Here is a 26,980-nt window from a genome sequence, read left to right as displayed (position 1 = left end):
CTACCAGTTTCCAAACAGCCACTAGGTGGTGGTTTGACAAATTTTTGTCAAATACATTAACTCCTATCGGAGTTCCTAGCTAGGATGAATCAAACCCCATCCCAGCTACCAGATTTCAAACGAGACCACCAATAAAGTTTGACCAAGATTTTACACTACAAAGATGAGGGTCAATAGCTGTGACTCTTTTTCAGCAAGAAAAAATCTAGTTGTTATTGATAAAACAATAACTGTGAGATAGGGATCCCTGTTTTGCCATTATATATTATAATGATAAGTCAATTAACCCTGTTATAGCTTATAACGGCAATATAGGGATCTCGCCGTTGCAGCGACGAGCTAGAGATCTCGTTGTTATATCTTATCTCATTGTTAAAGATTGTCACGTCATTATTGGTGTTTTCAGTTTTGACGAGATTCGTCGCTGGTGTTGGTTCATCCTTTAACGTCGAGGTATAAATCTTGCCATTATTACTCAACAAAAGCTATTTTTTTAGCGACTTGTCAACGAGAATTCTCGCCATTATATGCCTATAATGACAAAAAATAGGGCAATAACAGCGAGTTGATAGGCATCCTTGTAGTGTTACCACGGGAACACCAATCCCAGCTACCAGATTCCAATAGGGCCCTAAGAGTTTTTGAAAAAAAAAATTAGGTGTATTGGGGATGAGGGTTTTGAGAGATCGTTGTGGTATTCATCATTGTATTATTTACATTATTAGTGGAGACATAGGCATGAGTTTAGAACCATGTAAAGCATGCGTCTTCTCTCAATTTCTTCGTCTCTATGGTTTGTTTGATGTTTGCATAACAAATTTGGATGTTGGCTCAATGATGATTTCGAAGAGGGGATTCTAGAAATCTGAAGCCCATTGTTGTACAGGTTTGTTGATGCCAAACACATGGTAGAATAGTGAAACTAAAATATTTTGTTTAAGAAAGATTAATATAATAACCAATGCAATGATAAATTACATAAGAAAGGATAAACAAAAGATTTCAAACTTGTGAAATGAAAATATAATTCATATGTTTTTAACGAGTTTTAGTGAGATATTTGTAAAATAATTACCTAATTGCCCAAAACGAAAAAACAAATAAATCATCCTCGTGCATGTGGCAACAGTGTTTAGATATGGATTACTTTATGGATTTTATAGGGGGGTTAGCGTCTCTCTCTCTCTCTTAACAATCATTATTGCATCACACGCCTAGTGACAAATATCGCGAGATTTATGAAAATCTCGTCGATATCGTGAGAAATTACTTGAACGTTTTAAACAGTAATTTCTTGCAATATATTTCAAATATCATGATTTTTTTTTGTCAAAACATAAATATCATGATTTAAACACAATATTTGTGGTTTTAACGGCTATTTATCATGAAAAAATTATGGTTTTTATTTTAAACATTTTTTATTTATATTTTCTTATAAAAATTTAGTTTTTTATATTTTAAATTTATTTTTATTGCTGATATTTTGCCAAAAAATGCAAGATTTTAAAAAAAATCAAATTCTACTGATGATATTTTGCCCTTTTAAACTTTTGTCACTATTATCACACCTGATCAGCTTCTACTAAGAGAATTGCTGTCGGCCTATACTTTAAATCGATCTTTATGATTTTTTTTTTTCAAAAAAAGAATATGTTTTGTGCTTTTCTTTTTTGCATAATGGAGAAAAAACTGCCTCGCTTATGGAGTTTGTTGATATAATTAAAACTTACCATGTTTATTGATGTAAAACCCTAGGTCTCACTTGCCCACAAGAAGTACATCCCATATTTGGCCTCGTAGGAAACTAGCAAAGAACATCTACTCTAGGGTTTAAGAGTCACCCATAAAAGCTGTGCTGGGAACCATTTCATATCTTTTGACAACGTAAATAAAACAATGGCAGTGGGCCTGGAGAGAAGGTGCTGACTCCTTTGTTCCAGGTTCGACCTTCGCTGGGTGACTGGGGTGCCTTTAACTGGTGGCTCCGTTAGGGCTTGGGTTCCCATGACCCCAACAGAAAATTACCTGCTTCAGTAAAGAACTTCATCACAATGTTGACGTATCCTAGTATCGGTAGAAGATAGGCTATTTTTTAATAAATATAAAAATACTTAAAATTATTTTTTGGCCGATTCAGTACGATTCACTTGAGTATCATTATAGGCCGATTTACCTAATCGTTGGCCGAACGATACAGGGCCGATACCGATACTCAAGTATACTTATGAATACTTATGAGGATACAGGGCCGATTCACCTGAGTATCGTTTTCTTACCATTGCTTCATCATTAAAAAAAAAAAAAAAACCAACATTATAAATAAAAGAATGCCCCCATCTCCTCACATGAATACTTATGGTATTCTAGAAAAGTAAGTTGATCACCCCTTCCAAGGACAAGCCTCATTTCAGTCTAGTAACAAACCAAAAGAAGCGGACTGAAACCTTTGGTAAGTAAAAAGAGAAAGGAGTGGTAAGAAAAAAAAAGGCTGCATGTGCCTGGTTATTATTTGCAGTGAGCATGGGCTTTGCTTTTAGGGCTGCACCTCTCCAGCTTCAGGAAGGTGCCCACAGAAAAGAGAGGGACCCTATTAAAGTCAGGGCAGAATTGCATAGTGTGTGAGAATGATGGCTCAATTGCAGCCTTACATAAAGAAATATAATAAAAATAAAACCCTAAACCCTAGATATAGAAAGCCTCCTCAAGCTGTTGCAAAAAAAGTAAAGGGTAAATTGCAGGATCTTGATCAGGAAAGGACTTGCATCCTAGGGCAACACCGTGATTTTGTCAAAATGACTTTTTACACAAAAAGATGCCATTATGCAACAGGCATACTTTTGAGTTTTGGCATCATTTGAATTGTGTCCATGTTAATTCGGTCATGTTTTCCTGAGATATAGACAATATAAACATAAATATCATGATAAAATTGTGATATTTCCATTAAAACTATAATATCATGATAGTTTGAAAAAGTGTAATATTTTGGCCATTCAAAGCGACGACCAAAACATCATGGTTTTTCGTATTTTAAAAATATCACCAATATTTTTCATTACATTTATAAGCTTTGCCTCAAATAATTCTAGGACTTGATAACTAAACATTAAAGGAATATTTTTTATTTGACAATATTGTAGAGGTAGCTAGCATGACTTATCATTCAAACCTATAGAGCCCTTTTTTCTCTCTACAAGTACATCAAACATACAATAGTGGGTAATGGGCATACCTGACTTTGTGTCTGCTCTTGCAAGGACATTGGGTCCCAACTCCCAAAAGAGATCTAAGAAGCATCCCACTTGCTTTAGGCATCTTTATTATGCAATTTGCCAAACAATTTGACTCCTACTACCACAGTTACTCCATTACATTATGTGGTGTCTTTTGATCTTTTTCTTTTCATTATAATAAACTATGAAGATGGTATTAAGGACCCTTGTTGTGGGTGTCCCATGGAGAAAATTTCTGTTAAATTGTCTCCACCACTCAAGGCCATCATCACGTGCTCTTCTACTTTATCACATATAGCTAACCATGGTCACTCGTTAAAGAGAATGTCTTTTATTCTCCAATATATAAAGTGATCCATAAAGCCAAAGAAGAGAAAGAGTAGAAGAAGTGACTCTTCTACTTTACCACATCTAGCTAACCATGGCCACTCTTTTCACCAATAGTCAAGTACTAGAAACTCCCAAGAAGATGTCATTTATTCTCCAATATCTGAAGTGATTCATAAAGAGAAAGAAGAAGAAGAAGCTAGAAGAAGAAGAAGAAGAAGAAAGAGGTGATGCCATCCTTTCGCGGCAGGAAGACGTCATCCGGGGGAGAAGACAGCCCCAAGATTGGGTGCATGTCTAGAATTTTTCATCTTCTTCACAGCCACACCCTTGATCGGAAAAGACTAACACAGGGTTAGTTCTTCAATGTCCAAATCTTTTCTGTCCTCCCTTTTGATTTAGTTACATGTTCGAACTATGCACCAGTCATTAGTTTTGATATCTGCTTCTACTTGGGCTACTCAGTATATTATATGTTTCATGGGTTCGCATAATAACTCAACCAATATACACTACATCAAGATTCAGTTCATAACTTGATCGACCTTGATTCATGCGACGGACCGGATTGGTGATTCACCAAACACCACTAAAGGTAAAAAATTGTTGTAGTGAAGTTCAGACTTTGAGATAATCAAACTTAATTCAACCATGGCTCAGCTTGATTTGAACTATCATAACCATGGACTGTGTCAGTTACTTGATGCAGCATTTGATAATTGGATCTATGAACTATCCAAGCCCAAGGCATTGTGCACTGATACTATCATAGATTAACTCTATTAGTTAATACTAATTCTTGTTTATCTATTTTCCGGCAGCCAGAAAGACCGACCAGAATCTCACTCACGCCCAGCAATTCAAAGAGTTTGTCACGACCCATTTTTTCGGCAATGCCGAGAAGCAGATGAAGATCAGTTTGCAGCAACCGGAACCTGAACTGCCAGCAGTACCAGCATCCTATCCCTGGAAATTATCATGTGACAATCCCCGCAGCCCGACGCTGCCACCGGAGATGAGGCGGCAAGAGCCGGAACCTCTGTTGGCCCGGCCGGAGAAGTTGCACCAGCAGCTGGGGGTGGTGGCAAGGCTGATGGGGCTCGATGATTTTCCGGTGGTGGTGGATCGGCGGCCAGACCCGCCGGAAACTGCCTCGGAGAAGCGGCAGAGGATCTTGGGGGCACTGGAAAAGTGTGATGAAGATCTCTGCGCTCTAAAACAGATAATTGAAGCGATTCAGACAGCCGAGAAGTACGACCGGAATCTGGCCGCACCACCGGTGGCACCTCCAAATTCGGTGGTGGGAACGGACGCTAGAGTTGGTGCAACTAGGAGGAGGGATGAGTGTCCTCCGGCGATCCTAACGGTCAGGCCTTCGCTGCATGGAAGGAGATGTATGGAGTTCAATTGTGAGCAACCGAGCCCTGTGTCTGTAATAGATGACTGGGTCTTCCGTTGCCAAGACCACAACACCCCAACAGAAAAATGGGATAAAAATGATCAAGGTACTTTCATTTTCTTCCTTAATTTTTTTTGTATTATTGCACTTATTCAGAAATGTGGGATAGGTTGGGATTAGGTGTGGATATCGGGTCTGGAACTCAATAGGTTTATCCAGAAGAGTTGGGATTAGGGGTAGATATAGAATTGGGAACCCGTAGGTTTATCCTAAAATATTATGATTAGGAGTGTACATCAAGTCGAGTACCCCGATAAGCAAGTTATGATTAGGAGTGGTTGTCAGGTCGAGTACTGACGGGCTTTCAGGTATCAGATCCAGCCCCCAGGGTTGAGCAGCACTTGCAGGTGAGGTCAGACGTGGACTAGAAAAGTTTCAATGGGCCAAGCCCTACCAAACGGTCCAAACCCATATATAATATAATGGAAATTGGTTGCTTCTACCATCCATATAGTGTGGACAGTTATGATTTGCACTGTTCAAAGTTCTTTTTGCAAATCTATATAACCCCATAGATGCATTCAGCATAATTTATTTTATAGGACTGTTGAATCATATTTTTTAATGAAAAATTTCTAAATTTATGAGCCTTGAAGTTTATGAAAATTTTAGGCAGTTGATTTTTGAAGCCTTACAAAAACATGCTCAAATGACTTAGTCGGCCAATTCCTACTACATGAACCATGTAAATCACACATGTAAGGTTAGAATGCAGAAAAAGAATCAAAATGTGAAAATTTTGAGAAATCAAAGTTGTCCATTCCCTGTAAGAGGAACTCTCTCTCTTGAATATTCAAAGTCTATCACAGACGATCCAGCTTAAAGACTAAAAAATGGTTCAAACTTTTGATTTTGCCTGAACCATAGTCATGTAGAAAGTTGGTCCACTTTAAAAACTGGTTGACTTTGATTTTGCGTGTGCTTGACAGTTAGAGTGATGAACTCATTAACAGTACCCTGGATTAACTATTTCTTTGATGCAGAACTAAAGCAACAAGCCAAGGACATTTTCAACAGAAGCATCCCAATGAAAAAGTCAGACAAGTACCATAGACTGGTCACAGATGCCTATTCTAAGCCTGGAAATGAAGCCAATGGCCCAGCAAAGACTCCTTATGTTGGGGCCTTTGTAAGGGATGTTGAAGAGGCGTTAAAAAGGTGTGATAAGAAAGAGAACTTGGAGTTTCAAAGGATAGGGTTGGATTTGGAAAGTGTTATATTTGGCTCATTGGTGGAAGAGATCATCAGTGAATTGGGGTGTTCTTGTAGGCCTTCTTTAGCATTCTTCCAGTGTAGGAAGAGACTGTGTTTTTAGCTTTCTCAGCAAAGCCCAAATAATCAAAGAAACCCTTGAGGAGATATCCCAGCTTTTGGAAGACTTTCTAGGTCTGGTTTCCCCAATGGACCCAGTGTTTTTTTGAGTTTCACCCTGATGTTTGCTGGTTTTCAAAATATCCATACAGAAAAACATGGCATTATGAATGGTAAACATTTTAAAAACTAAAATTATTCTGCCGGCAATTTCTTGCAATATTTTTATCATGTTTCTTTTTCTCGCTTTCTTTATAAAGAAAATCTTAGCAAAATAAAAATACTTAAAAGTAAAATATATAACGAAAAGAACAAAAACAAAAATATGCAAAGAACAAGATAAAAGCTTTTGTATGAGATTTTGCCAACAAGAGCTCAAGTGTGACTGCAGTTACTACCAACGGGGAATCCGCTTGTTTTGTAGGAGCTGTTAGTGCACGTCACCTTGTGTTGGGACGTTGCAAGTTCAAATTTCAATGGTATTATGTATATATAACTGGTGGGGGTCTGCCTAACCCCAGCTTGCCTATCAAAAATAAAATTTGAGTGCAGTTACTGCCATATTGTATATCACATTGTAATCCATGATCGTCTCACTTGATGGAGGTGACTGTGGGCCCCGCTCTCACATATCCCGTGATTCCCAAGTGATGTGTGGTGGGGATTGATTATAACCAACGGTCCATCGTTTACAATATGACCATGACTGGTCTCATGTAAATAAAAAGTTTTGGTATCGCGATATTCTCAAAGAGAAAGTATTTGCTACCCACATGGGCAAGGAACTCCTCAGTTGAAACTCATTACTGAAGGTTGTTTTGATAAAATAATCTAGGAAAACTTTGAAATACCCCTCATACATTTTGACCTAATTCATCCACACACCAAAGGTTTCAGACTTTGCAAATGCCCACCAAAGTTTTTACTTGGGTTAATCAAATTACCCCACTCATAAACTATGGTTGGTTTGTTCTGGGGTTAACCTAACTCATATTGTGAAGTTACCATTTTACCCTTATAACTAAAAAAATAAAACGTGTAAGGCTATCTGAATGTATTTAGCAAAAAAGCTTATTGCTGACAATGATACTTAGAGCCATTGACCTTCCTAAGGTAAACCATAACTCTAACCACTACACCATAAGGCTTATTGTTTGTTGATTTTGAAAACCAGTTATATATTTATATTGTAGGCAATAAGCTTTTTGCTAAATGACAGCCTTACACGTTTTATTTTCGTAGTTACACAAGGGTAAAATGATAACTTAACAACATGAGTTAGATTAACCCAAGAACAACCCAACGTTAGTTTATGATTAGGGTCATTTGATTAACCCAAGTAAAAACTTTGGTGGGCATTTGCAAAGTCTAAAACATTTGGTGTGCGGATGAATTAGGCCAAAACGTTTGGGGGGGGGGTATTTTATGTTAAGCATAAATGTTGACCTTTCAATCATATCTTCTAGGAAATCACATTCAAAATTTGGTGAATTACATACAGGTTGGAAAAACACAGAGGTTGTTTTCTACTAAACCACCGATCACATAGATCACATCTCGAGGGTCAGATGTGCAAAAAAAAAAAATATTACGGGTTTTTACTAGAAGGTTCCTTACCCACAAAGGTTGCAAACATTACCCCTTCTGAAAATATCACAATATGTCACTACACCAAAATGACCCTATAGTGACTGCTCCAATCCATCACTCGAAAGCGTTCTAGCCGTCAGTAACAGCTTAGTGTCCGACACCATGAGTTCCATCACTATTATTTGTAGTGACTACTTAGGGCCATCATTAATTCCTTGTTTGGCCATCACAATAGGTTCACACAAGTGACATTTGCCATCACAAATATATGTTAATGGTGATGGCTTGAGTGGTCACTGGTATGGCTAAAGAAACTCAAAAAATGCACCCCACCTTATTAAATAAATTATTGCACCTACCTCATGAGTTTGTGATCAAATACTTATGACTGCAAAGATTGTGTGGACTATCAAATCAAAAACTACAATTGAAATTACATGAGACATTAGAGAATGCAATCAAGAAATCAAACCAATTATTCTAATCTATTCAAAAGAAGATGAGCTACAATTAACATAGACCACTAACAGTTACATGTGGAAAGTAAGAGACATGCAACAACGAAAAAATGCAAAATATTCAACATAAAGTTGGAGGTCCTCAAAGTGAATTGCTAACAACACATATTGCACAGGCAGAAATGCAAATATACACACATTTTACCTCAATCATAAAAGGAAAAAAATGAAGCTATATTCTATTGATGATTCTAGATGAGCTGATAGTGGGATGCCTATGCCAAGGAGTTTCAATGCTCCACTAAGCCACTGTGCTTAGTTAGCAACTTATCAACTGAAAGTACCATCATAGAAATAACACCAAGTTATCAACAGAAAATGAAAGTATTGTCACATTTTACTTTAAAGTATATGAAATATTGCAACAAATGTACCTACAAATATATGTCACCAAGTGTGAAGCTTGCTTAATGAAAGCAAGAAATAGCACAACAATTCAATATGAACCGAAAAAACCTTATGATCCATCCTAGTATCTAGTATCATGGTATAGTTTGTTAGATGAACTGATATTAGTTCGTGTATACAGTTTCTATTTCTTGAGCATTGACTTGATATCTACTGCATGAATCTAATCATAGTCAAGAAAGTCTTAACCTAATTTTTACTCAATAGATAGTAAAACTGAAGGCTGTTAGATCAGTCTTCTCCTGAACTAATGAGATACTTTATGTATCCCATAAAATCCAAAGCTATATTAGTATTCATGATATTGGTTTTGTATGGGTGTATAATAATAGACATGTAACTGAAATAAAATCTTGTGAGATAATTGGCAAAATAAGGTTAGAAATAAAAGTTTTTTTCTTGTGGAGACCCAATTCTTCTCTAGATAGGCCCTTTGTGTTGTCAAATATTCTCTATTTCACATAATAAATATGTTTGAGTCAAGTGCAACATATATACGAAACAAGAAATCCTTTTGATCTTCTAGCTTGTGAACCGAAATACTCATAACTAAATCAAATTAACAGGCAACACAAGAAAGATTGACAAAATCAAATAAATTGGCAACACTATATTATACCTTATGCACATCTTCATTTTCAAACAAATACTCTGCAACTTTGCCTCGTCAATAATGAACATACGTGCATGATCAAACAACAAAACCACCTTTCACTATTAAGCTGAAAATAAAGGACTTTTGAACAAATAATGTAATTGTTCCCTTGTGACTTACATTGTAAAGTTGTGTCTAGAGTCTGTTTTGCTTTTGTTGAGTCTATGTAAGCTGCCCGGTTTAGGTGAATCAATACCTCGAAGGGGCAGCCCGTATACTTGAACTGTAATAGCCTGCGGGCAAAATTGTGAATGAATCAAATGTGTTGAGCTTTCTTTTGTTCACCCTCATTGTGATTGCTTCTTGTGATTGCAATTCTTCTCCCCCTATTCTCTCTTGCTCTCTGATTACAAGCTTTCACGACAGGCAAGCGAGCTGACAAGTAGGCTTGCAGCAATGAGAAAAGTCAGTCGTATTACGCTGACCTAAAGAAGGAAATAGGCCCATGACAAGTGATACCAGAACCCGTTCTCGTGCTGAAAAAGGGACTCCATAGTCGGTGTTGACAGACGCACCGACAGGCTACGATTTGTGAACAAGACATCGTGGTGCCTTATCAAAACTTGCACAACACCAAAGACAAGGCAGTTGTCGAAACTGAGGAGATAGGTTCACCTTAGGGCCAATAGCAGATGATTGCAATTGTCAACAGGCTGGTAAAAGATGTGACTTCACACGAAGAAGCGATTTCACACGTAGTTAAATCATTCGATGGACTAAATGATGTGGTGGCGAGCCTGCAAGAGCAGATGATCTTGCTGATGAAACATGTCACTTCATTGACAAATATAATGACTGACTTGCAGACTGAAATGGGAGAGCTTCAGTTGAAGAATTGCACATTGCAACAGACAGTGAGCCTAAATGGGAGAAATGGTAAGAGGTCATCTAGGATTGATGTGCCAAGACCAGTAAAGTTCAATGGTACTCACGGCAGCAAGGTCATTGAGAACTTCTTGTTTCAAGTAGGAGACTACTTGGATATTTAGAATGTGATCGTTGAAGATCTTATGATCAAGGTTGCAATAGCTCTACTCGATGGAGATGCTATCGCTTGGTGGAGGCAGAAGCATAGTAACATGGAGAGGGGTCAATGTGTGATAGATACCTTTGACAACTTCAAAATGGAGTGTTGCAACTACTTTATGTCAAGGAATACGCAGATGCAGGCGTACAGGATGGTAGGCGAGCTTAAACATACTGGTTTGTTACAATACTATGTTAGAACATTCCAGAAGCTTATGTTAGAGGTGCCTAACATGTCAGAAGAGGACAAGCTCAACTGGTTCATTGTGGGACTCCAGTCATGGGCACAGTCTGAAGTGAAAAGAAGCAAACCCCCATATTTTGGAAGATGCATATGTGATGGCCGAATAGTTAGTTGACACTTAGCGTAAGCCCTTCACCCTATCAACCAAAGTCGATAAGAAACCTGACCACGAAGGCAAAAAAGATGAGCGATGTGACAACAAAGGTGAGGCATCGATACGTCATCAATCTGACAAGAAACAAAACTATACAAAGTATAACAATAGCAACAAGGGTGTGGTTGTGACATGCGGGTTTTATGGCGATAGGCATATCGTCAGGCAGTGCCTCATGAAGGACGATGAGCATGCCAATGCTGAGCAGGCAAATATAATGATACTGAGACCATGCAATCGCGGATGGAAGCTATGTGGTTGATAAATGCAGTTAGAAGTCTCGCAGTTGAGAACATGCAAGTTAGCAAAGAACTGATGTATCTCGAAGTCATTATGGATGAAAAGTCTACTTCAACAATAGTAGACTCTGAGGCCACACACAACTTTGTCTCGCGGAAAGAGATAGAGCGGTTGGGCTTGAAGCCTGGGCCAAAACAGAGGACCATCAAAATGGTGAACTCTGGGGCCAAGCCCATCCTTGGTGAAGCAAGTGATGTGGCTATCTAAGTGGGGAGTTTGGTCGACAAAGCCAACTTTTCTGTGGTGCCCATGAACGATTTTAAGATGATTTTGAGTATGGAGTTTTTGCGTAGCCAAAATGTTATGATGTTGCCAAAGTTTAACACATTGATGATCATAGGGCCAAACTTGTCCCACACAGTGCATTGCCTTACGCAGAAAGGCAAGTCTTCAGTGTTATCGACGATGCAGTTGAAGAAGGGTGTCAAGCATGGGGAGCAGACATTCTTAGTTGTTGTGCGCGCAGAAGAAGGGAAGGTAGAAGCAATAGTCTTGTCGACCTTAGCCCTACTGTTGAAGGAGTTTCGGAGGGTGATGCCTCCGGAATTGTCAAAGAATCTTTCACCAAGACGTGAGGTCGACCACAAGATTGAGTTGACCCTGGGAGCAAAGCCTCCCGTAATGGTTTCATACCACGTGGGGCCAGTTGAGTTGAAAGATCTACGTAGGCAGCTAGATGAGATATTGAATGCAGGAACCATTCGTCCAACGAAAGTCCCATTTGGCACTCCAGTCTTATTTCAGATGAAGCATGATGGCTCCAAGCGATTGTTTATGGATTATCGTATGCTAAACAAGGTCACGATAAAGAACAAATACCCGTTGCCACTAATAGCAGACTTGTTTGATCAGTTAGGCAGTGCTCGAGTCTTTTCAAAGCTAGACTTGAGATCGGGTTATTGGTAGGTGAGGATTGTAGATGGCAATGAGCCAGAGACAACTTGTGTCACCCACTATGGTGCTTATGAAGTAATGTCATTTGGGTTGACGAATGCTCCAGCCACGTTCACGACCCTAATGAATCAGATTTTCTACCCGTACTTAGACAAGTTTGTGGTAGTCTACTTGGATGACATCGTGATCTACAACAACAACATGGAGGAACATGTCAGGCACTTGTGAACAATATTTTAGGTGCTGAAAGAGAATGACCTCTGTGTCAAACGAAAGAAGTGTCTCTTCTGGCAAGAAGAGATTAGCTTCCTTGGACACGTTATGGGGTGTGGTGTGTTGCGCATGGATGGGAAAAATATAAGAGCCATCCAAGAATGAGTTCCGTCAAAAAAAGTCTCAAAGTTTTGGTCATTCCTTGGTTTGGCAAACTACTATCGGCGTTTTATCGAAGGCTATTCTCTCATTGTTGTGCCCCTTATAAATTTGTTGAAGAAGAATCGGGTATGACTCTGGACAGGAGCGTGCCAAGATGCCTTTGATGACTTGAAGAAAGCCTTAGTGAGGGAGCAAGTGCTAGGACTGCCTGATCACTCAAAACCCTTTAAGATCCATACAGACGCATCAGACTTTGCCATCAACAAAGTTATTATGCAGGAGGGTCATCCGATTGCATATGAGAGTCATAAGCTAAAGGATGCTGAGAGGTGTTACATGGTGCATGAACGTGAGATGACAACTATCGTGTATTGTCTCAGGACTTGGCGGCACTACTTTCTGGGTGCCCAGTTCATCGTCAAGACAGACAATATGGCCATGAGTTATTTTTAGACATAAAAGAAACTGACGCCTTAACAAGCTCGGTGGCAGATGTTTTTGGCTGAGTTCGACTTTGCTTTGGAGTACAAGGTTGGAAAGACCAACGTTGTTGTGGATGCCTTGAGCCGCAGGGCTGAATTGACAGTTGTGTGCGCGGAGCCTTCAAAAGTGTATTTGGAGTGTGCATTGTTGAGCTGTATCTGTGAAGGTACACAGCAGGATCCGACAGTGCAACACCTTGTTTCTCTGGCGCAGGCAGTGAAGACTCAGTGATTTTGGCTACAGAATGACCTCCTTATAACAAAAGAGAGATGCATCTTCGCACCGCAGTGGGGAAGCCTCCGTCGAGAATTGCTTAAGAAGTGTCATGATACACTATGAGCCAGCCATTCTGGTCAAGAGTGGACCTTAGCACTTCTTGAGCACAGCTACTATTAGCCGTAGATGAGAGACGACGTGGAGGGGTATGTGCAAACATGCCTCATCTGCCAGCAAGATAAGGGGACAAACCAGAAGGTTGTCAATCTCCTTGAGCCTCTACCAATTCTAAAACATTCTTAATAGCATCTTCATGGACTTCATTATTAGTCTGCCAAAGGTAGAGGGTCTCACTTCTATTCTGGTCGTGGTGGATCATTTCTCAAAGTATACCACCTCCATCCCAACTTCTAAAAAGTGTCTTGCAGAGTTATTTGTAAAGCATGTGGTGAAGCACTGGGTCATATCAAAGAGCATTGTGAGTGATTGTGATGCTCGCTTCATGGGCAAGTTCTGGCGTGAAGTATTTTAGCTACTTGGCTCTAATTTGCTGTTTTGAACAAGCTTTCATTCGCAGAAAGATGGGCGAATAGAGCGCATCAACGGGATACTTGAGCAGTATCTTAGGCACTTTGTTAGTGCCAATCAGAAAAATTGAGTGAAGATCCTTGAAGTGGCACAGTTTTGTTACAACTTGTAGAAGAGCGAGTCTTCAGGCCACAACTCATTTGAGATAGCCACGGGACAGCAGCCACTGACCCCACACACTCTTTTCGCACAAGAAAAGGGAAGATCATCCTTCGCTTATCAGTTTGTTCGAGATTGGCACTAACAGAATGAGTTGGCGAAGGAATTTTTACACAAGGCGGCAAAGAGAATAAAGAATTGGGCAGACAAGCATCGTTGGTCTGCTAAGTTCCAAGTTGGGAACCAAGTATTGGTGAAGTTATATCCAGGTCGCACAGGCATCTTCCGAGGGCGGTACCGCGGACTACTCAGAAAGTATGAAGGACCCTTCACCATTACAAAGAAGGTGGGCAAGCTGGAGTTGCCCCCAAACTTCAAGGTACACCCAATGTACCACGTTTGCAACCTCAACCAGTTTCATCCAGACGATGGAGATCCGAAATGCAGCGCGCCACAATACGCTCCCATCATGTAGAGGGCCCCGGCAGGACAACGGGCCGAGAAGCACCTCAGACAGATCCTTCTTCATAAGGTTAACTACTTGGGCAAAGCAAAGAAATACTTAGTGCAGTGGGAGGAAACAACGAAACCTACGTGGGAGCCAGCTTTTCGGATGAACAGCCGCTACCCGGTGAAGTCAGGTTTTACCATGAAATAGATAGTGTTGTGGACGATGCATGATTTGAAGGGAGGAGCATGTTTCATTGTGACTTACATTGTAAAGTTGCGTCTAGAGTCTGTTTTGCTTTTGTTGAGTCTGATGTAAGTTGCTCAGTTTAGGTGAATCAATACCCCGAAGGAGTAGCCTGTATACTTGAATTGTAATAGCCTGCAGACAAAATTGTGAATGAATCAAATGCATTGAGCTTTCTTTTGTTCACCCTCGTTGTGATTGCTTCTTGTGATTGCAATTCTTCTCCTTTTATTCTCTCTTGCTCTCTTGCACTTTGATTACAAGCTTTCGCGACGGGCAAGCAAGACAGGCTTGCTGCAATGAGAAAGGACTATCGCGCCACATTGGCCTATTGAAGGAAATAGGCTCATGATAGTAACGTTCTTTCTTTTCATCTGTGGGTTCAATAGCATTCTCAATCACATATCCATTCCCCAACAAAGACGGCAAACATAAAAAAACACATTTGACATAGAGTCTTAATGTTTTTTTGTCTTTGGGTCACTATCATCTCAGCCTCAAGGAGCTAAAACTTGCACAAAAAGTATGGACCTAATTTTCACCACCCTGCAAAGAAGAAGCTGACACTCACATCAAAAGTCAATTAGAGAAAGAAGAAATAGAAACAGATCCATTCAAGAACCATATACAGCATCATCATCACCACTATTGCCTCACCCCAAATAAAACCATAAACCAGATATGGGCCTATAAAAAACAACAGCTAGAATAGACTAAAAGAATAGAATGGTCGAAGCAATTAAGCATGACTACATATATGAGTGTAAGGAACTTAGAAATTAATTGACAAATACAAATTGATGTATAAAACTTATGCACAATGTGCCATACATGCCCACATGTATATCATCAACAACAACATATATATCTCCTCATTATCCACTATTACTTCATGAATAATAACCAAAATCATGGAAAAGAAAACCCCATCACTTTGACCAATAGAAAAGAAATAAAAATTACATGTACAAACAAACGTTAACAATAAGGCAAATGTGTAGAACATCCACATGCATGTGATCATCACAAACACACTCGCAATTATACACCTATAAACCCCATATCACTTCATTTACAAAATTCTTCCGTAACCAGGTGAAATGCCCAATACTCCATCAAAGACAAAAAGAACACAAAATCCATGATAATATGTCAACTATTTTAGTAGGTGCAAATGTCAAATGTATTCAGCGTTGTATAACTAAAAAAAAACATGATGATATGATCCCGTTATACAACAATATACACGTTTAATAATAGTGGGTGTAATTAGAAGCATAATCTCAATCTTGATCTTTGTGTACAACTTATAGTATGAAAAATGCAACATTAATGAACGATAAATTTGTTGAGGCATCCTATAAAATATATACACACTCTGCACAGTCTCATGTGAATTTGGGGTGGTTGTACCCTGCCACCACTATCTGCAAGTATACAGTAAGCACCAATCAACATCCTAACAATGACTACCACCAAAAGTTTCTTCCGTTGCTCTTATGATATGATTCCTCTTGCCATGTATAAATTTCTGCAAGAAACTTTTTCTTTTGGCAAGTTTTGTTGATCAAGCCAGTTTTCTATTTCTTTCTTATATTTGTATCATAAAAAATAATTTTTGAGAGTTGAAAGATATTCTTGTGTTGGTAAAGTTACAGTTGCTCTCTAATCTTTATGTATGGTCATCAAGGTTTTTTCTTGCTCTAGGGTAAGATACTCGTCAAAACATATTTATGAAGAAGAATACTTTTACAAGATTTGTTTATTCATCTATAGAAATGTTTCTACCTAAAGGCAAGTGTCTGATAGCCAAATGACCACCTTTACGGGAGATATGAACCGATGAAAGGCAACAACAAGAAGGCATATTGGTGGAGAATTCATGACAGAAAACATATATGATATGCCTGACTTCCTAAATGCCATCTGTGAAGTACACCAAAGTGGCTGTTGTGGTTATCCGTTGGCATGAAAGGGTCAAGTGGGTTACAACTAAAGGGCTATTGAGAACAATGGCTAGAAAAGATAATCCACAGTTAATAAACACACAAAAAAAAAACATATGCAAAAAGAGAAGTAAAAATTAAAAAGATACAGGGAACAAGAAACCATTTTCCATTTTCCAATATCCATCAAAAGCAACGATTACCAAGAAAAAGAACAAAGAAAAAAAAATGAAAACCCTACAAGAAAAGTCATTTTCAATCATAAAGTTGGGTTTTCTTAGCTTCGGCGAGGGTTCCTCGTCATCAAAAACAAGAAAAAGATCACAAACATTTTTGTTGGTTTTTTTGGATGCCATTCATTTTGAAGATAAACGGAATATAAGGTTCCTTGGACCCGATCCGCTCTCATGCTAGCCAGGATTGACCACACTAAGACCATTGTTATGTTAAGCCGACCAGTCCTTGGTTTACTTGGCCGCAAGACTTTGACTTTATGACTTGACCAATTCCTTGGCAGACCTGAACAAAAAATAGGAGATTGGCAAATATAATGTGAATAATGGAATGAAATATATATCAGCAGTTTCGGATCAATTATAATGTCAGTTTACATCTCATTTTTTCAATAATTTTAAAAACACTTTTTGGCACAAAGTGTTGCCTACTAACTTGCACGACAGCATAATCTTTTCTTGTTTGACTATTGTTTATGGCTTTCATAAAATTATGAGGCACACAATTTAGATATCATCAAAGAACATACAATACTTTTCACGCAACTTATTAGACAGGATCCTAGTTTGTTTTTGTTTTTGAAAGACAAGCTGGGGTTAGGCAGACTCTTACCAGTTATATAACTATAACATTGGGTTTTGAACCTGCAACGTCGACCCAACACAAGGTGACGTGCACTAGCTGCTCCTACCAGACAAGTGGAGCCCCCGTTGGTACATGACCCTACTTTAGGGTACCAATAATATCTCAATACTACAAATAACAGTTGCATCATAGATAGACTGCATTTCCCAGTTTACATGGGTTTCAATATGATCTTTTTCTTTCTGTTGTAATCTACCTTGTTCACATATTGTTTAGATGTTTGGGATATCATTAACTCAAACATCCATTGCAAAGTCTCAATCACGATATTTTTTTATGACAAGAAACCCTGGCCGAAGTAAAGAAAATCCCGGGTGGGACCCCACGACCACCCTGCCTTACGTGTGGTCCACCTCTGAAAGCTACATACGTACACAACACCCGTGCACCAGTGGCATTTGATCCGGCACCTGCATCTCAATGTGGTTGTGAGGGCTAATATTTTGAAAATAACGTGATTTTGTCTTGATACATACTCTCAAAGTTAGATTATACTTCAAAAAAAACATGAATCATGTATTTTTTTTTAAAAAGACTGTTTTTTAACTGATATTTACATGATAAAAAACACATTTTGTAGTTTTTATATTATTTAATTTTTTTATTTATAATTGTAAATAATTTGTACTTTTATTTTTTGATGGTTTATTGAGATTTAAAAAAACACTAGATTTTTCCTCTGATATTTCTCCAATTTATGGAATCTGTGATTGTGCTGAAACTTTTTACACATCCTATGTAGCCGAACTCCTTTAGATGCGATAAGGCTGGATGATTTTAGGTCTATCATGGAGTTAGATCCTCAAACAAGTTTGACCTAATATGACTTAACTTGAACTTACCCTATGGTTTATAAAGCTCACTAGGTGAAAGTTTAGGGGAGTCCTGGTCCATCTCATATGTAGGTCTTCAACAGAAAAGAAGAATATGGATCTACTTAATCTGGATAGACTTGGAACATGGATGCCTATATGTGATCTTCTCCTGTTATTGCTTATGAAAATAAGCCCAGCTCTACCATGTTCGCGAGTTCTGTTTATGCAAGATATGTTTGGGATACAAGATCAGATCTGGACCCGAAACTGATCAAACAACTAGCGATGTGGGTCCAGTCTGCGGTGAACTTACTCTGTCCAGCTGCATGAGATTCCCCAAGTGCGACATCAACTCATCCCAGTATGGATCTTAGAAAAATAGCAGGGCTTACCCAATCGGTTTGGACCTCGGTTTTGCCAGTTAATAAACATGTTTGGTCCAAATAAGTAGGGATCTAAATGGATGGGATTCGGATCTGATCTAGCCAATACCATATTGGACTAAACGGATCTGGATGGTGAAGATCTCATATCAGATCTTTTTTTTTTTACATGTAAACATATTCGGATATCCATCAAATTCAGACATTCGTTGGAATCTGTAGCAAAAAAATAAAACCATATCCACATCCGATTATAATCAGATATAGTTTTGGCTTACTAAATGCAACTAAGCAGAATCAAATTTGATCTGATATTGGATAATTAAAATCCAATTCATTGACATCCCTACAAATAAGGTTAACCAAAGGGCCTAAGCATTGGAAGCTAATCCAGCTCCACCTACAAGTAACATGGGTCTGCCCATTTAAGACGAGAGTGAATGAAGATGAGCAAATTTTGGTGAATCATGTATCTCAATAAGTAACCGAGGTGGTATCCCATGCGGTAAGCGGGGTCCTGTGCCAAGCTGAAGGCCCAGGTTCGAATCCCTCTGCCACATGGGGCTTAAGAGATATCTGGTAGGGGTCTGCCTAACCCCGGCTTGCTTATAAAAAAAAAGTAAATTGAAGACAAAATTGATATTAAACCATAATGAAGACCTCTTCATGCTGAGCTTGCAATGGGATGGTCCAATTGGGACATTTTTTATTATAGTTTTTATTTAAATGAAAATTTTCAAAGGTCTCAGACAAACCTAGCACATTCAACAAGTTCATTCCATCAGCTGGCTTATAGATTAAAATAATGATTCCTTTGATTAGCCATATGGAAACAAAGGATGCAACTGATAGGTTGCTGCCGGATTTGTATATACACTACAACAAAGCAGTAGATTAGCGACGACCACCTTCCGTCGCTAATCCGTCGCTAACCATGTTAGCGACGGATTAGCGACAACGCGGCGACAGTATGCTTACGTCGCGAATATTTCGACGCTAACTGGCGACGGAATAATTCCGTCGCCAAGTCCGTCGCTAATTGCGACGGAATAACGAGCGCTATATTCCGTCGCCAATCCGCCGGTACTAAACGGCGACCACGGCGTGGCGACGGATTTAATTCCGTCGCTAAGCCGTCGCTAGATTAATATGAATAGCGACGGAATCATCCGTCGCAAAAACGAAAAAAAATCAAAAAAAAATTATTTAAAAATTAATTACGGAGAACTGTACAATTTATATTTCCTGTACAATTTATATTTCCTGTAAATAAAAAACAAACCACACAAAAAAATTCATATAACAAGTATCTATAATAATTAATCGTTCCACCTTAAAACTAAGAAGTTTAATTATTTACAATTCAACAATTACAATTAGGAAAAATAAAAAAAATAGAACTTCTTCAACAAAGTCCTCTAATCATCGCCAAGATTTTGTGCGTCTTCTTGTTCATTGTCTTTATCTGTCCCTTCAGCTCCACTACCCTGATTATCGCTAGCAGCCTACACAAGAAAAGAACAGTCAGTATTGATAAACAAAATATAATGAAATAAATTACACACTATATGTGATTCTATCATGTGCTCATGTGTGATCTAAGGCAATAAAAAAACTCTATATGTGATTCTATCATGCTCATATGTGTGCTAAGGCAGTCAAAAAATTGAATATGTGATTATAGCATGTTCATATGTGTTCTAAGGCATCTAAAAAAACTCTATATGTGATTCTACCATGCTCAGATGTGCTTTAAGGCAGGCAAAAAACTATATATGTGATTCGATCATGCTCGTATGTGTGCTAAGGCAGTAAAAAAATTGAATATGTGAATATAGCATGCTCATATGTGCTCTAAGGCAGGCAAAGCCAAAAATTTTATATGTGATTCTATCATAAATGATATATAACATGTTCATATGTGTTCTAAGGCAGTTAAAAAACTCTATATGTTATTATAGCATGCTCATATGTGTGCTAAGGCAGTCAAAAAACAGAATATGTGATTATAATATGCTCATATGTGTTCTTAGGCAGTCAAAAAACTGAATATGTGATTATAGCATGCTCATATGTGTTATAATGCAATCAAAAAAACTTTATATGTGATTCTATCATGCTCATATGTGCTCTAAGGCAGACAAAAAGTTAAATATATATATATGTGATTCTATCATGCTCATATGTGTGCTAAGGCAGTCAAAAAATTGAATATGTGATTATAGTATGTTCATATGTGTTCTAAGGCATATAAAAAAACTCTATATGTGATTCTACCATGCTCAGATGTGCTTTAAGGCAGGCAAAAAACTATATATGTGATTCGATCATGCTCGTATGTGTGCTAAGGCAGTAAAAAAATTGAATATGTGAATATAGCATGCTCATATGTGCTCTAAGGCAGGCAAAGCAACTTTATATGTGATTCTATCATGCTCATATGTGTGCTAAGGCAGTAAAAAAATTGAATATGTGATTATAGCATGTTCATATGTGTTCTAAGGCATCTAGAAAAACTCTATATGTGATTCTACCATGCTCAGATGTGCTTTAAGATAGTCAAAAAAACTATATATGTGATTATACCTGAGAGGGACCTGGAATCGAAGATCCCCTATCCTGAACAGCGGCCTTGATCTCATTTCGGAGAAAGGGGGCGACGGTGTATTGGAAGTAGTTATTCAGTGATTCATTAATGATCTCGCGTACATCATCACCGGAAAGAATAGTCGGCTGCTTGGAGCTTATGTCGGCGCAAGAAGTTGGTGAGCCGTAACTGGAAGAACCAATAACTGGTGAAGTGTTCATATTACTCCCAAACCCGAACACGCGACCTTTTTTGGGTTCACCTGCTGCAGTCACCCATGCTGTAGGATCAAATGATGGATGCTGAGTAGCGTCTTCACCATATCGCTCTACCATTTGTTGCTCATATGCCTCCTACAAAATAATGTTTAAAGTATTCATTAATAATTAATGATAACATTATGATAACTTGCATATATATTGCAATGATTATTAATAGAATTAATACATACCGTTGTCGTTCTCGCCTTCTCTGATACGAAGACTCCCGTGGTCTTCCGTTTATGTGTTTCTACAAACACATCCTTATATGGTACACTGCCTCCTTTTTCTGCTTCCTGCGAAGTTAAATGACAAAAGATTTAGTACACAAATTTGCAACTATACTTATAAAATTAATATTATATATTGATGAGTTACCATTTTCTTTAGGTGGCTCCCAAATGTCTTAGATCCACCTGTGTGTAGATGGGCTTCGGGCATCTTCGATCGATTTTGTGAAGCCTTCGCAGAGCGATTTTTAAATGCATCTCCCGCCCACATATCTCACATTTCATCCCAGTAATCTCTCCTGATAGTAATAGGACCATGGCCCTTCCACAATAATGGATCGTCTACTACGCCAGATGCTTTTTTTGCTGCAGTCTTCATAGTGTGCAGCATGTCTGCAAATCGATTGGCAGCCACCTTCTGCCACACCTTCCTTGCATCATTTTCTTCCACCGTAGTTGCAAAGCGATTCGAAGCCTACAAATATTTTTAGAAAGTTAGTAGACATTGCTTAAATAAATTAAATATGAAACACATTAACTATGAGGAACAACTGTATACCATGAATGAGGACCACAATCTGTCTAATACCTCCTTTGGGTACTCTTTCCATTGAGCAACTGGTCCTGGTAGATGTTGAAGAAGTGAATTCCTAATCTCCCGTACTACTTCTTGTGGCTCAAACCTCGTGCTGCACATGAATTGTTACACAGTAAATATCAATATAAAATATTTAAAAGATATGCAATAATTGAAAACAAAATACTTACGGTCGATTATCGATATACACTATTCGAATGAGTCTTCTTGTGCCAGCCTGTGAAGACCCTGTTTCCTGTGTTGGCTGTTGACTTGTGCGATCAACTGGTGTAGGTGGGTCGTGTACAGGCGCAACATCATCTGTAAAAAAATACACACCAAGTTCTCAGAATGTGCATTTGAACTAATCAAGCATCTAATTAGTTATATGATATACCTATCACAGAAGCCCGTGAAGATGAAGGTTGAGCCTGGCTACTACTGGATGAGCGACCACTATAACCTCCACGAACCATATTCTAACAAATAACATATGTCATACAATACATTCAAATAATTCACATCAAGTATTACAATGCATTCAAGTCATTCACATCAAGCATTGCAATGCATTCAAATAATTCAAATCATTGACATCAAGTATTGCACTAATTCAAATCATTCGTTAATTGCATAAATTATAATACATTCAGATAATTGAAATCATTCACATCAAGTATTACAATGCATTCGAATCATTCGTATCAAGTATTACAATACATTGAAATAAAATTTTTAATCATTCACACCAAGTATTGCAATACAACTCACATCAAGTATTACAATGTATTTAAATAGAGGTTTGTAGTATAAGATTTTGCTCACTAGCTTGAGAATTCTTCCTCGTCACTAGTTTGACTTTCTTCTTCTTCTTCTTCTTCTTCTTCTTCTTCTTCTTCTTCTTCTTCTTCTTCTTCTTCTTCTTCTTCATTGTTTGCCCATCCACTTGGTACATCATTTGGATCACATTCCTCTATGAATGTTTCATCAGCCAATGGAGATATGACATGCATATCATGCGCAACATCGTGACCATAAGCGAAGTCACAGACATCATCTGATTGATAGTAATCACTGTCTTCAGCTAACTCATCTTCTTGTAACTGATCATACTCGGGGTATAGTTTGGATTTCACCTTGCAAACTGCCCACCATTCATTTCTATCTGACTTTTTTATACTCGGATATGAAGTATAATAAACTTGTTGAGCTTGCGAGGCTAATATGAATGGTTCATATGTTCCAAACCTGGATTTATGATTCACCTCCACAATGCCTGAAGCTTTGTCGAGTCTTGTTGCAGTTGGATCAAACCAATGACACTTGAATACCGTAACCCTGTTATTCATGCCTAAGTAAGTCAACTCCATTATTTCCTCTATAACACCGTAGTAATCATGTTCATTTTCACCGTAGCTGCTACCCTTGACACACACGCCACTATTTATCGTTGATTTGTTTATACCGTAGTCTTTTGTATGGAATCGATAACCATTTACGATATACCCGTTGTAGCATTGCACAACTTTGGTCAGACCATTTTCTAAATCACATATTCCTTGATCTTTAACATCACCATGGCGAACCTACGCACAGACATAAACAATTATTGTGATCACGATCAATTAAGTAACTTAGTGTTGTTTATAAGTACAAAATTTATGTTAGCTTCTTTACCAACTGTTTCAACCACTCCACAAACTTAGTTTCACGTTCTTTTTGTACTTCTGCATTAGTGAGATGTGAAACTTTGCTTTGCAACTCCAGATCAAATCGTCTGCAAACCACAAATACTTATATCATGCACAAACGGTCAAAACATGATTGACTCAAATTATACTCGAACTTCAAATTCATTAGTTGAAGAACTGCAGACAAGATAGTGTGACTCTCACAACCGTTCCAAAGTGGCTCATCAGCATCTTTAAGTAAATCATAAAATCTACTAGCTGCATCGTTTGGTGATTCTTCATCTACGACAGTTCTTACATCACTAGAACTCATAGCAGAACCCAGTTCTGTTCCTGCAGCATCAAATATCAAATTCGTATATGGATTATCGTGCACCACATTCACCCGTGCATCAAAATCGTTTCTAAATTCTTCTCCATGAAACGCCCAGTTCTGATAATCACTCACAAAACCCTTCCTGTATAGGTGATGTCTAACGCCATGAGGTTCTACAAATCGATTATTCTTACAAATCTTGCAGGGACACCTAATCCGACCTGTGGGATCTACCGTACTGACACTCGTCGTTGCAAATTCAATAAAACTATCGACACCATCCATATATTCATGCGATAACTCATTATCCACTATCCTACGGTACATCCATTCACGGTTTGCAGTCATTCTGTCGTATGATGTTACGAATAGTATCCTAACGAATTAAGAAAAAAACAATCAGAATGCGACGATGAAGAAAATATCAAATTTATCATGCAATATACTATGTCAAACAATAACAAGAATTTTGATGCATGCATTGATAACTTAATATTTTCATGTGCAAACTATTAATGACATGATACAATCATTTGAAGCATGCTTTTATTATAAAATTTCACATGGAAGTCAAAATCAAATTGAAAGTAACTACATGCAAGCATTGATACAATTACATCAAACATTGCAATACATCATAATCATTCATATCAAATAAATGGCAAACATGTACCTGCAGCAAACACACTTCAATATCTCACTAACTACTACCATGCTTAGCATGGACTCCGTACTCCAAAAATAAGAACACTTCCATATTTCTACATTAAAATCATGCTCAGCATGATCTCCGAACTCCAACAAAGCAGTCCTAGATATCAACAACTAAGTGAGTGTGTGAACAATAAAGTGCTGCATTCAATAAATTAAATAACATGTGATACGTTTGCATCACTTACTCACCATGGGTATTTACCCGATTTGCATTGTTTTTGTCATTTACTTACCACAGGTGGCCGAGCACGAGTTGGTTCCGTTGAAAAATCTGCACAAAAACAAAACAAATTAAGTAACAAACTAACTAATCATGAAACAAGATGAAACACTAACTAAAAAAATTAAAACAAATTAAAACAACTCTAACTAATTGAAAGAAGAGAAAAGAAAAATAGTATATATGTTAAGCCAAATCTAACTAGAAGATGCTAATTTAACAAACCAGCTATAACATGTTGAACCAGTCGACTAACATAAAGTCATAGACAATTTCTAATCTGAACTACTTAGCAAAGGAATAGTAAATCAATCAATTAGTTTACTAGAAAAGATGTGAACTCCGTTTAACCACCACTATCATAAAGAATTCAAATAGCCCTAATCTAACTAACTGATTGTGAGAACATTAAATACCAATCTATCTAAGAAAAATATAATTATAAAAGACTAATAGATTGAAATACTCTAACTAACCAGATTTCAAGAAAACAAATTGAAGTAAAACTAACTACCAGTAGACATTAACAAACTAACAAATTGAACAACATGGACAACTTGTATATATACATTACAAAAAAAAATTCAACTTAAAATCCATATGGACAACATATATGCAAACTACACTTAAAACCATATGGACATCTTATATACACATATTACAATTTTTTTTTCAAGCTAATCACATGGACAACATAGGGATCACATAATAACTTTTTTTTTTTTTAAAAAGAGATCACATGGGCAGCATAGGTATCCATAACAAAAATTCTTTTCAAAACAGATCACATAGGCAACGTAGGTATCTCATAACAAATTTTTTTTCTAAAAACAAACACATAGGCAACATAGTATTCCTACTAAAGATTTTTTTTTCAAACTGATTTACATAGGCAGCATATGCATTAAAAAACAGATTTTTTTGAAACCAATTCACATAGACAGCATAATATATCTCATAACAGATTGTTTTTTTCAAAAGCAATACACATCGGCAGCATGTTATTCCTACTACAGATTTTATTTTTCAAACGATTCATATAGGCAGCATAGGCATTCAAAAACAGAATTTTTTTTTTTGACAAGTCACTTAGGCAGCATAACGCAGGGGGTCGACCCCCCCTGCCGGAAAGCATGGCAGGGGGTTAAACCCCCTGCCTTTCCGGCAGGGAAGGGGGTTAAACCCCCTGCCGGAAAGGCAGTTCCGGCATGGGGGGTTGACCCCCTGCCGTGCCTTTACTGCAGGGGGGTCGACCCCCCATGCGTTTCCGGCAGGGGGTCGACCCCCCATGCGTTTTCGGCAGGGGGTCGACCCCCCATGCCTTTCCGACAGGGGGTCGACCCCCCTTGCCGGAAACGCAGGGGGTCGACCCCCCCTGCCGGAAAGCACGGCAGGGGGTTAAACCCCCTCCGTTTCCGGCAGGGAAGGGGCGTACCCCCTGCGTTTAGAAGAAGAAAAAGAAGAAGAAGAAGAAGAAGAAGAATATTACCTGCGCTTCGCCGGACGGTGGCGGGAGGTTGACGGGGAGCGGCAGCTGGCGAGCGCCGGCTGGCGAGCGGTGGACGGGGAGCGGCGGCTGGCGAGCGGCGGTGGCCGGACGGTGGCGAGAGCCGATGGGCGGCGGGAGGGAGCAATACAGCGAAACAGGGAAAAGAGAAAGAGGGATGGGATTAGGGATTTACGCGACATTTAGCGACGGCTTAGCGACGGAAAAATTCCGTCGCTAAGCCGTCGCGAAACCCAAATACCAAAAAAGCGACGGAATATATTCTGTCGCTACTCCGT

The sequence above is a fragment of the Nuphar pumila genome, chromosome 5, assembly GCF_984573655.1.
Source record: "Nuphar pumila chromosome 5, dmNupPumi1.hap1.1, whole genome shotgun sequence".
In the NCBI taxonomy this organism is placed as follows: Eukaryota; Viridiplantae; Streptophyta; class Magnoliopsida; order Nymphaeales; family Nymphaeaceae; genus Nuphar; species Nuphar pumila.
The sequence above is the reverse complement of the archived record's forward strand: the minus strand, read 5'-3'. Positions refer to the sequence as shown.